At 40.3% G+C, this 13,007-nt stretch overlaps 1 protein-coding gene across 2 annotated transcripts in view; it reads right to left on the bottom strand.

Annotated features, from left to right (window-relative positions):
* LOC109401984 (D-beta-hydroxybutyrate dehydrogenase, mitochondrial-like) overlaps positions 1-13,007 on the bottom strand; it is a gene marked incomplete at its 3' end in the record, with an annotated part of 357,759 nt that overhangs the window by 43,130 nt on the left and 301,622 nt on the right.

Below are 13,007 nucleotides of genomic sequence, written 5' to 3'. Positions count from 1 at the left end.
TACGTCCAGCGTAACGACCGCGCAATAGCGGATTCCCGTTCGCTTTTTTAGTGCGCCATCACGGCCGTTTTGGTTACAGCCCTAATAGCGTCCACCTCCGAGCGACCCTTCCGGAAGCCGAACTGGTTATCCAAGAGGCCCGAGTCATCGGGTTTCTCGGTATAGACCATCAGCCTTGGCGGTGTCCAGAAGGCAGATAGGTCTGTATGCCGACGGGTCGCCAGGTGGCTTCCCGGGTTTGGACAGTAGAACCAATTTTTGCCTTTTCCACCACTCCGAAAATTTTCGTCTTTCTAGGGACATCTGCATAGCCATTCTCATTAGTCGATGGCTGCTGTCGGTATACCACCTGCACCCGGAGCCTTGTTCAACTTAAGTGACTTTGCTTGAAGTTCGTCAGAGGGGCGACCTCAATTTGGGCGGTTTGGTCATAGGGGACGGGGGCCCATGGTCTTGTATAGTGGCGCGGGAACAACATTTCCAAGATCTGCTGCAGTATCTCTGGGAAGGGCTCGGCGGGTGCTGACGTGCCTTCCGTTTTAGCTATGACTTCTCTGTAGGCATAACCCCAAGGCCGTGTTGGCTTCCTGGCTGAGATTGGGTTTCACTTCACTCCATTCTACCATCATCGGTGCGAGCTCCTCCTTTTAGCTGTTAGACAGAATGCACAGAGTTCTGCGATTACTTGCCACCAGCAGAATACCGTCCATGTCTGGGTAGGGATCGCCTTGGCATTGTGGCGTTACATGCACGGCTTAGGGTTCCGACTAGATCATCGCTGGATAGATTGTCGGTGTTACTATCCACTAGCAATCGCTCCACAAATTCCAGCTTATCGAAACGCGAGGTTTAGCCCTTCCCGATGATGGTCGATAAGATTCGGATGCGGCCGTCTTTCTCCGTGTTCCACCCTATATCGAATCACCAGATGTTCACTATGCGTGATACTAGCGTCGACTCTCCAGTCCAAGCTAGGGTTTCATCAATGAGACTTCCAGATACCTCCTGAATTTTGTTCGGACCCCTTAAAGCGCCCAGAAATTCTCTGGATCCCTCTGTAACTCTCTGAGACACTTAGAAGCTTCCAGAAGCCTCCAGCTACCCTCTAAGGCTCCTTTAAACGCCCCTGAGATCTACTAGTAGCCCCTAACTAAAATGTATTGAAACGTCCCTTGAAGCGCCTCTGAGGCCGTTGAGAACCCTCCTAAGCCCCCTGAAACACCCATGAGACTCCTAATGACCCCTTGGAGCCACCCTAAACTCCCTGAAGCCTTTTGAGACGACCCTTATACCCCTTAAAACGACCCTGGAACCCCTTAGAAACTCCTGAAACGCCCCTGTAACCACCCTTCGTTCTCCTCTACATACGCCTCCTGGCCACCGTTGCCATACTTACCGTCATCAGGACAGTTTCATATACACAATATTGGTTCTAAATTAAAAGTGCATAAAAATAATGTCTGCTTCTTCATGGCATTATGTCTCAATTAGGACAACGCCTGCATCTTAGCTCAGTGTTCTATGAGCACTTCCACAGGTAATAACGGAGAGCTTCCTCCGCCAATGACCGTTTTGCATGTGAATATCGTGTGGCATGGCAGGCACAACGATACTCTATGCGCAGGGAAGTCAAGGAAATCTCCTTTACAAAAAGACCCTGGACCGACCGAGAAACGGACCCGTCACCCCCAGCATGGTCATGCTGGATGCCTACGCCTTTGCAGCTATGCAGCTATTCCATAGAAAATACGATATAGTGCAACTCAGATATCGTGGGTTTGTAGTTCATCGAAAATAATTGAGACCATTTTAAAGTTAGGGTGGTCCTGAAAATCAAGGCTTTTAAAAACTAAAAATTAAAAAAAAAATCATGACTTATGAATCAGTTAACCGATATTAAATGGAATCATGGAGGAATGCCTGGAGGTTCTTCTGAACTAATTCCTGGTGTAATCCCTGGAGCAATTGCTGGAGCTGTTCTTGGATGAGACCCAGCAGGAGTTCCTGGAGAAATTCTTCGAGATATTCCTGGATGAATTCTCGGAGGAATTCGTGAAGAAATCTCCATAGGAATTCTGGGAGCAATTCATGAAGAAATTTAAAAAAAAATTGGATTTCTTGGAAGAGTTTTTTTTATTAATTTCTGGAGGATTTCCTAGAAGAATCTCTGGAAAAATCCCTGGAAAAATCCTTGGAGAAATCCCTGGAAGAATCCCTCAAGCCATTCCTGAAGAAATGTCTGGGGGAATACCTGGAGGAATTCTTGGAGGAATGCCTGATAGAATCCCTGAAAAATTCCTGAAGAATCTCCAAAAAAAACATTCTGAAGGACTTCTAGGATCAATTCCTGGAACAATTTCTGGGGTAAACCCTGGAGGAAAGCTTGGAGGAATTTTTAGAGGTATTCCTGTGGGAATTGCTGGAGGAAATCCTGAAGGAATTCTTGGAGAACCTCTAGAAAAATTCTTGAAATAATTGCTGGGTGAATTTCTAGAGGAATCTCTAGAGGAATTCTGGAAAATTACTGTTTCTATATAGACTGTTTCAGAAATTATAAATACACTTTGTTTAGTAAATTAAATGAACTGTTATTATGATTTTTACCTACTTCTTTTAGAGTATAGCATATTGTACTCCATATTTTTATATTTCCTTTCAATTGTCTTGATATTTTAAAGAACAGTCGAGTTTTCTAACAAATAACTAAATTTTTCAAATTTGCATTTGCACAAAGGTGTTTTTTAATGATTTCAACATTATTTATCACTAAATACCAAAAATTATCTAAATTTTTATCACATTCGCTTTGTCAACAAGTTGCCTAAGGAATGCCTTGATCAAAATTTGGGAAAAATCGATAAAGGCATTTCCACAACATTTTTTCAAAGATCAAGTTTCTCAATTTTTTAAGGTTTTCTTCGGTACATAAGAATTACCACACAGTTTCTTAGCTTTCCTGAACGCCTTTAATTTAAACAAATTTATTTTTTCATCTCATTCGATCCTTCAGATGGCAAAGCTTATGATACCATAAAAACGAATGCAGTAAGCAGTAATTAAGACATTCGTTTGCTTAACGTTTGTTGCAACTGGTGTTGTTGAGAAATTTGAAACAAAAATTTTTGTTTTGAGAAGGCCCGTAATGGTGGTTCTTGATCAAATATTCCAGGAAAAATTACTCTTACCAATCGAGAAATAACTTTTATCATCGATACAGCAATTTCTATTGTGTTTGGAAATTAAATATTTTATATGTGAGATTTTTTTCTTTTCTACTATGCTTCATTTTTTGACCACTTTGTGCAACTTCAAATTTTGATCATCTTGTTTACAGAGCCCTATTTTTCAACTTTTACCAGAAACATCAACAAAATTGGTATTATTTGCTTCGTTAGCATGTTTACTATTAGAGCTAGAAGAAACTTTTTTGGATAATGTGCTCAAATTGAAATGGCAGGTTATCGTTAGTGTATTTATAATTTCTGAAACAGTCTATATTTTCTTTTTCTGGAAAGAGACGAAGCAGCCAAGGGCTGAAAATCTCTTAAATAAAGACAAATCAATCAATCAATTTTTCTGGAAAAATGCCTTGAGAAATTCCTGGAGTAAATTCTAGAAGAAGTTCTGGAGGAATACCTGGGAAACTCCCTGGAGAAATGCTTGGAGTAACGCCTGAAGGAATCCCTGAATTTTTTTCTAAAGGTTTTCTAGAGAATTTCCTGGAAGAAATTCTGAAGAAATCCCTGGAGGATTTCCTGGAGCAATTCCTGGAGCAATTCCTGGAACAATTCCTGGAGATATTCATAGAGGATTTCCTGGAGATATGCCTGGATAAAATCCTGGAGAAACGCCTGGAGGAATTCCTGGAGATATTCCTTTGGCAATTACAGAACGAATCCCTAAAGGAATTTCTGGAGGAACCTCTTGGGGAATTATTGAAACAATTACTGGATGTATTTCTGGAGGAATCTAGAGGAACTCTTGGAGAAAGTTCTGAAAAAATCCTTTGAGAAATTCCTGGAGAAAGTTCTAGATGAGTTTCTGGAGAAATTCCTGGAGAAATCCACGAAGGATCTTGGAGAAATTCGTGGAAAAATCCCTGAAGAAGTTCCTGGAGGAATTCTTGGTGAAATTCTTGTAGGAATCCCTGCAGCAATACCTGGAGGAATATCTCGATGATTTCTCCAGGAAATACCTAGAATAATCCCAGAAGCTATTCCTAGAGAAAGTCCTGGAGAAATTTCTGTAGGAATCCCTAAAGGATTTCCTGGGGAAAATCCTCGATAAATTGCTCACAGAAAAAAATATTGATGTAAAATTAAGCGAGAAATCATGCACATATAGGAAATGCTTGGATTAGTACGCATTTACAGGAGATATCATGAAAAATTACTTAACGATCGTGTTAATTTCTGCTAACTATAGCGTAAATCATCATGTACTCTAACCAGTACGCAACATTTAGCGGAAATTTACACGATCATAATGTAATTTTACATGATGTCTCCTGTAAATGGGCACTAATCCAAGCATATCATTTATGTGCATGATTTCTCGCTTAATTTTACATTAATATTTTTTTTATGTGCTGGTAGAATTTATGAAGGAATTCCTAAATTAACTCCTGGTGAAATTCATGGTGGAATCCCTTAAGAAATTCCTGGGGTAGTTTCTAGAAGAATTCCTCGAGGAAACCCTGAGGAAATTCCGGGATGAAATCCTGGAGACATACCTGCATGAACTCCTGGAGGAATCCCAGGAAGAATTCCTGAAGCAATCCCAGGAGAAACTGCTGGAAGAACTCCTGGGGAATTCATGGAGGTATTTCTGGAGGAGTACCTGAAGCAGTTCCTGGAGGAATATATGTAGGAATTCTTGTAGGAATCGCTGAATGAATTCCTAAAGAAATCTGTGCCAGAATCCAAGGCGGAATCCCTGGAATAAATCCTGGAATAATGCCCAGAAGAATTCCTGGTGAAATTCTTAGAGGAATCCTTGAAGTAATTGCTGATGAAATCTTTGGTGGAATTTTTGTGGGAGTTTCTGGAAAAAAACCTTGGAAGAATCTCAAGAAGAATTCCCAGATAAATTCTTGTAGGAATTCCTAGGGGAATTCCTTAGAGAATACAAGGAGGAATTCCTGAAGCAATCTTGAAAAGAGTTCCTAGGGAATGGAATGGACCTTGGGTGACGGTTAAAGCGCATGCCTTTCACGCCGAGGACCTGGGATCGAATTCCACTTCCGACAAACTCACAAAATGTGAGTTATTCCTTCGGAAGGGAAGTAACGCGTGGGTCCCGAGATGAACTATCCAAGAGAATCTCGTTAATAAAGATAAAGAAAAAGTTCATGGGGGAATCCTGAAAGATTCAAAAAAAAAAATCCCTGGATTTATTCCTGAAAGAATCACAGAATATATTCCCGGGTGAATATCTGGAGGAATTCTTGGAGGAATCCCAGGATGATTTTTTTTTGAATCTTTGGATGTACTTCCAAAAGAATGTACAATACTAATTATTCTTCTTCTTCTTCTTCTTTTTTATGGCTCGACGTCCCCACTGGGACTTGGCCTGCCTCTCTTCAACTTAGTGTTCTTAGAGCACTTCCGCAGTTATTAATTGAAGGGCTTCCTTTGCCTGCCATTGCATGAATTTGTATATTGTGAGGCAAGTACAATGATACACTATGTCCAGGGAGTCGAGAAAATTTTCCCGACTGGAATGGGAATCAAACCTGCCGTCTCCGGAATGGCGATCCATAGCCTTTACCACTAGGCTAACTGGAGACCCGTACAATATTAATTGTACAATATTTTAAAGAAATCCCAGATCAATTTTTAGATTACCACTGGTAAAATTTTCTGAAAGGATTTCTGGTAGATATCCTGCTGAAATACTTCGATATATTCCAGGTTGAATTATTTGAGCAATCTCTAGTGGAATTCTTGGAGGAATACATAGAGAAATGGAGAAATCCCTGAAGTAATCTCTGAAGAAACACATGACTTCGATTCGTCGATGCATCCTTGCAGATGGATCAGTAAAAATGTCTAAAGAATCGTGGGAGGAAGGAGAAGGATAAATTCCTGATAGAACCCCTGAAGAAATATCTGAAAGAATTTCTGAAGGTGTCATTGAAAGAATTCATAAAGAAATCTCAGATATTTTGCTCTTAGCATGACGTTTGTTTGAATTGAATACCCTTCCGTAACTCGCGCGGTTGGCCACCACCATCAGCATTACGCTAATGCTGAATACAAAAAGCGAGATTTTTTCAACGTGTTGTACAAAATACAACAGTGCGATCTTTCGAGGAATGCTAGTTAAAATTCGTGAATTATGTGCTACTAAAACGACACTCTATAGCAGCATATGGATCTACAAAGTTCTTCTTTTTCCCTGCCGGAACCGGTTCTAGCATATCTAGAAAATTTGGCATGTTGTTCTTGTATTCCATGAACAAATTTCACAAAATTTATTCATCCAACCAAGCTTATTATTTGGTAATATTCTTTGATAAGATTGAACTGGTTCTCTTGGAGAAATACTTGGACAGAATTTCTTTCGGTTTTCTAGTCTAGTCTAGTCTAGTCTACACATACACAGCCATTCATTGAAAGAATCCTGGAAAATGATAGAATCGACTTATTCTATCATTTTTCTTGTCATTAATAATGTTTGGAGCACATCGGAGATGCTTTTCAAACATTAAAGCGGCCAGGCCTACTGTGCAGCGTTGTTGATTTTTTTAAGCCATAGAACGGGGACATCTCGTACCAACCGTTCGGCATACGTAGTTTGGGTTATAAATATTTGATATTCGTTGGGAGTGACTTGGCTAAGAGGGTTAGTGTACACTCCATGAGTTCTCCTGGGAAGGGACACAGGTATTTCCCCCTTGTGCCCTGGCTAATGTAAGCCTAGGTTTAAGCGCCATTACTCGCCCTCTGAAACGAAACAAAACTAAAGCTTATCCCCTACAAATAATGCAAGGAAACAATGTTCAGGGAAGTTTTTGCATTAAGTATGTTTTGAGTTATTTAATATGATACGATCTCACCAAATCCATCCTCACGTCCACTCGATTGATGTCAGCTACTTTCAATGATCAGCAATTTGTTAAATTCCTACTGCTTCATGATTCAGCACAGCACCGTCACTAATAAACCCTTTTCACAATAAAAAAAACCCTAATTAATCCACCTAGCGGTGATGGTGCCTTTCTCGTGCTTTAAAATATCCTTTCAACAAAACTCAAGCTACGTGTAGATGACATTGACATAAATACAAAATGAAAACTGCTTGCTAAATCTACTCAATATGGATACATTTCATATTAGCATAACATTCAATATTCAGAAAATATAAGACAACGATCCAAAACTCAAACCAAACAAGTGTCATGAAGCCGCAACATTTTGAAACGTCATTTTAGATTTTCGGGTCATCATTTTATGACTCCGGATATCTACCCCAACTAAACTAACCGCCATCTTAAACATTGAGACACCATCTTGGATGTTCTGGTATTCATTTTTGGACTCTGCACCTAAAATTACATAAAATAGTCGCCGTATTGAATTTTGGCATGTCGTTTATGATTTTCTTATTACCAGTTTTGGACGAAGACCGGCATTCTTCCCCATTCAAACTATAGTCATATTGCAGACCTTGTGAAACAGCGCACAGCTTGGGTTTTCTAATTACAAAATTTGAATTCTGGACATATTTTCATACAAAATATGCCCATAATGCAAGAATTAAAAATCCTATAAAATAGGCGCTAAATTGAATACTGGGCCATTATCTTGGACTTTGGACCGCTATTTTGGATACTCTGGTGGACTTCAAACAAATTTCCCATACCAAATACACTTATTTTACATAGTTTTAGAGCTCAAAATTCCTTAAAACAGCCACCATCTTCTATTTACGCGATCAAATTCTTATTTTTTCATTCAACGTTGACCAATCCTGCTATAACTTTACACCTTGGGAATCTGAAATGGTACGATTTGATTAGATCGCTTTAGTTTTGTCTATATTTTGTTCTCATATATGAGAACTTAGACCTATTCGTCACTGTTGTTCATATCTAATGTTTATCAGGCCATTAAACAAAGCCACGATTTAATTTTTCACATGAACGTTGGTTCTGCTACACAACAGCTAGTCTCTAATGTGATCTAAGGCTATTTTCTTGCTAACCGTTCATTAGATTATCGAAAAATCTGCGATCTGATGTGTCGTATGTATGGGTTTGGTTCATTTTTATATTTGGTAATTTCCGGTGGGATAGCCGCATCTGATTCCATGAGTCATGGACCATGACACTACCGATTGTCCCAATTATGGTCTGAGAATATTTTATTGCTATTTATTCACCTTTACCTAATCACCGCGATTTGATATATCGCATGAATGTGTTTGCTTCACTTTTACTTCTAACCACTTTCGAAGCCACAGCTGAACCCGCAACACTACCGGGAATCTAATGTGGTCTGACCCTATTTTTCCATCAGGTTGTCGATAAGTCGTGATCAGTCTTCGTTCTACTGCTCGTTGTGTGTGTAGGTAAGAGGTAACGATAGCGCACGAATGTAACAAAGCCGACTGACACCCGACTGCGGCAACGAAATGAAGGTAGTAAAAAGTGTCGAATGTTTACAAGACTGGTCGTGATTTGATGTACCGCATCCATGGGTTTGGTTAAATTTTACATTTTACTACCCGGATCTGATTCCGGCTAACTACCGGCTGAACCAAATATGGTCTAACATTATTGTCTTGTTAACTGCTTATCGGTTAACCAAAAACGCTGCAAATTGAAGGTGTCACATGCAGGGTTTGACAATTTCGACGGGACTCTCTAAACCAATTCCGGACCACTACCAGTGACGTAAGGCTATTTTCTAGCTAACTGTTCATCAGGTTATCACAAAAGCCACGATTTGATGTGTCACATGCCTGGATTTGGTTCACTTTTACATTTGGCCTCTTCCGGCCACTCAAAACCGATTCCGAAACACTTGCTGACCGTTCATTAGGTAATCAAAAAAGCCGCTATTTGATGTAACGCATGTACGGGTTTGTTTCTCTTTCAGATTTAACCATTTCGGCGGGAACCCCGGAACGGGTTTTGGAACACTACTGGTTCAGATATGATCTGAGATGATTTTCCTGCTCATTATCCATCAGGCCATCGAAAATGCCGTGGTTTGATGTGCCGCATGCATGGGTTTGGTTCACTTGTATTTTTGGCCACTTCCAGCGGGACGACTAGAACCGGTTCCGGAACACTACCGGTTCAGATATGGTCTGAGATGATTTTCCTGCTTACCACTCATCAGGTTATCGAAAATGCCGTGGTTTGATGTGTCTCATGCATGGGTTTGGTTCACATTGATATTTGCCACTTCCGGCGGGACACCCGGAACCGGTTCGGGAACACTACCGGATCAGATATGGTCTGAGACTATTTTCCTGCTTACCGCTCATCAGGTTATCGAAAATGCCGTGGTTTGATGTGTCTCATGCATGTGTTTGGTTCACTTTGATGTTTGCCACTTCCGGCGGGACACCCGGAACCGGTTCCGGAACACTACCGGTTCAGATATGATCTAAGACTATTTTTATGCTTACCGCTCATCAGGTTATCGAAAATGCCGTGGTTTGATGTGTCACATGCATAGGTTTGATGCATTTTCATATCTGGTCCCTTCCTGGGGTACAGTTCCGGAACACCTAAATGACCATATCTCCGGAACGGCTGAACCGATCCGAACCATTTTCAATAGGAAACAATGGGACCAGATTCCGCGTCGAATGAACCATCGGTCATTGAAATCGGATGAGGTTTACTGCCAAAAAGTGATGTGAGTTTTTTTGTACACACACATACACACACACACATACACACACACACACACACACATACACACACACACATACACACACACACACATACACACACACATACACACACACAGACATCACCTCAATTCGTCGAGCTGAGTCGATTGGTATATAAGACTTGACCCCTCCGGAGGCTCTATCAAATTTTCGTTTTTGGAGTGAACATATAGCCTTTCGGTACACCTTGGTGTACGAGAAAGGCAAAAATATATCACAGCAAGCCGTATGTGTTTGACGACAACTGTCGAAACGCTTCTAGTGCGTTAGTACCCATTAGCCAAAGTCTAGGCCAAAATAACACTTGCAGTACCTCGAATGAGCTACGTAAATTTTCACCATTTTCGTTGCATAAGCACCACTATACCACACTCTTATCCCCACTACACTACCCCTCAGCGCAATAAAAACGATTTCGGCAGCATTTGTGATGCACCTATTCATCCAGGTTCTTCACTCACTATTAACTCTTTCTTCATGCACAACTTTTTGAACCGACGAACTACAAGCAACGTTTAAAACTCACTAGAACCACACTTAAACCAATTTGCAATTCGAAATACGTAATAAAATTATCCAGATTGCAGTTATTTCATCAGCCGAAATTTGGAAAATTGACGGACAGCGCGAGAAAACACGAGGAGCGAAAATTTTTGCAACCCGGACAGAATTTCTTTCGGTTTTCGAGTTAAAAAGGTTTGATAATTATGGATTAAAACCTTCATTATTAGAATAGTTTATTTTTTGAGATAATTTTTCTGAAACTCTGAATTATTGATAATTTTTGGGTTGGCTCGAATTCAAAAAAAAAATCTGCTGGCCAGGAGGGGGGGGGGGAGTGTATAGCCCCCCTCTGGCTACGCCCATGCTTTCATGATTAAAAATAAAAAATGTACATGTATTTTTGCCTTTCTCGTACACTAAGTGTACTGGAAAGGCTATATGTTCACTCCAAAAATGACTTTTTGATAGAAGGCCCGGAGGGTGGAGTCACATATACCAATCAACTCAGCTCGACGAATTGAGGTGATGTCTGTGTGTGTGTATGTATGTGTGTGTGTGTGTGAGTATGTGTGTGTACAAAATAAACTCACATCACTTTTTGGCAGTAAACCTCAACCGATTTTTATGACCGACGGTTCATTCGACGTGGAATCTGGTCCCATTGTTTCCTATTGAAAATGGTTCGGATCGGTTCAGCCGTTCCGGAGTTATGACCATTTAGGTGTTCCGAATCGGTACCCCAGGGAGGGGCCAGATATGAAAATGCTACAAAACCATGCATGCGACATATCAGACCGCGGCTTTTTCGATAACCTGACGAACAGAAAGCAGAAAAATACTCTCAGTCCATATCTGAACCAGTAGTATTCCGGAATCGGTTCCGGATGTCCCGCCGGAGGTGGCCAAATATAAGTGAGCCAAATCCATGCATGCGACACATCAAATAGCGGCTTTTTCGATAACCTGATGAACAGTGAGCAGGAAAATAGCCTTTGACCCAGCAAAGACTACTGGTAGTGTTCCGGAACCGGTTCCGGGTGCCCCGCCGGAAGTGGCCAAATATAAAATTGAACCAAACCCATGCATGCGACACATCAAATCGCGTCTCTATAGATAACCTGATGAACGGTTAGCAATAAAATGGAATCAGACTTTATTTAGGAAAACCAGTAGTATTCCAGAACCGATTCCGTGTGTCCCGCCGGAAGTGGTCAAATGTAGATGGGAACCAAACCCATGCATGCAGCACATTAAATAACAGCTTTTTCGATAACCTGAAGAACGGTAAGCAGGAAAATAGCTTTAGATTACAGCAGAGACTACCGGTAGTGTTCCGGAACCGGCTCCGTGTGCCCCGCCGGAAGTGGTCAAATGTAGATAAGGAACAAACCCATGCATACGACACATTAAATTTCAGCTTTTCCGATAACCTGAAGAACGGTAAGCAGGAAAATAGCCTTTAATCACAGCAGAGACTACCGGTTGTGTTCCGGAACCGGCTCCGGATGTCCCACCGGAAGTGGTCCAATATAAAAGTGAACCAAACCCTTGACCAAACCCATGCATGCAACACATCAAATCGCGGCTCTTTAGATAACCTGATAAACGGTTAGCAAGAAAATGGTTTCAGACCATATTTGAGACAATAGGTACAGTCTTGGAACCGGTTCCGGGTATCTTACAGGAAGTGGTAAAAACAGTGAAAAAAATCAATGCAAGCGATAAATATGTGTAAGAGAACAAAATATTAACCTTGATCTTGACAAAACTGATGCAGGCTCATCATATCACATCTTCTCATATTCCTGAGGTGTAAATATACAGTAGAATGGGGGTTCCATGAGAACATTGAAAATTAATCGCATCAACCTCGAGCAAAGTTTTTCAATCCCCTTTTACATCTAAAATTGCTGCGCAAAATTTTGATCCCGATTGCTTCTCGCGCTCTGTGATGTGGTTCTAATTTGAATTGGATTCAGTACGAAAAATTTCACTTGCTTCCATTTTTTGTTTAAATTTTTTGAATCCAGTAACTAATGATAATAAAATATAGCCTGAATTGTGCAAGAAAAAGTTTATCGAAGACTGTAAAGTGATTTTTGGTTGTGAAATAAATTATATTTAAGCTTGTTATTAAAAATAAATTATTCACAGGATTCAGAATGTTTACGTCGACGGAAAGATCATGAGTACATATTCGACGAGAAAGGCACTATCACCACTAGGTGGATTAATCCGGGTTTTTTTATTAATTTTTATGAAAAATTCTCAAAAAAATAGTATTTTTATCAGCACACAAACGTTCCTGCCGTCAATATAAACACAATATTCCAAAAACTAATATGATTTGAGAATACATGTGTTACATAGGGATGCCTAGACAAATACAAAAACATTAAAAATATTCAGGAGTTGAAAAAATATGACGAAAAAAAATTTTTTTTTGAAAATTTAACTCCCATACAAACTTCAACAGCAAATTAAGCTGAAAATATGTAGAATGAAATGAGAACATGATATTTTGAGCCATGCTAATTCCGGCACATTTTAGCTGAATTCTAACACGCTTAGACGTAAAGAATGCAGGCAAT

Source organism: Aedes albopictus, chromosome 3 (assembly GCF_035046485.1).
Source record: "Aedes albopictus strain Foshan chromosome 3, AalbF5, whole genome shotgun sequence".
Taxonomy (NCBI): Eukaryota; Metazoa; Arthropoda; class Insecta; order Diptera; family Culicidae; genus Aedes; species Aedes albopictus.
Note: the sequence above shows the minus strand (reverse complement) of the source record. Positions and strands in the feature narration are given on the sequence as shown.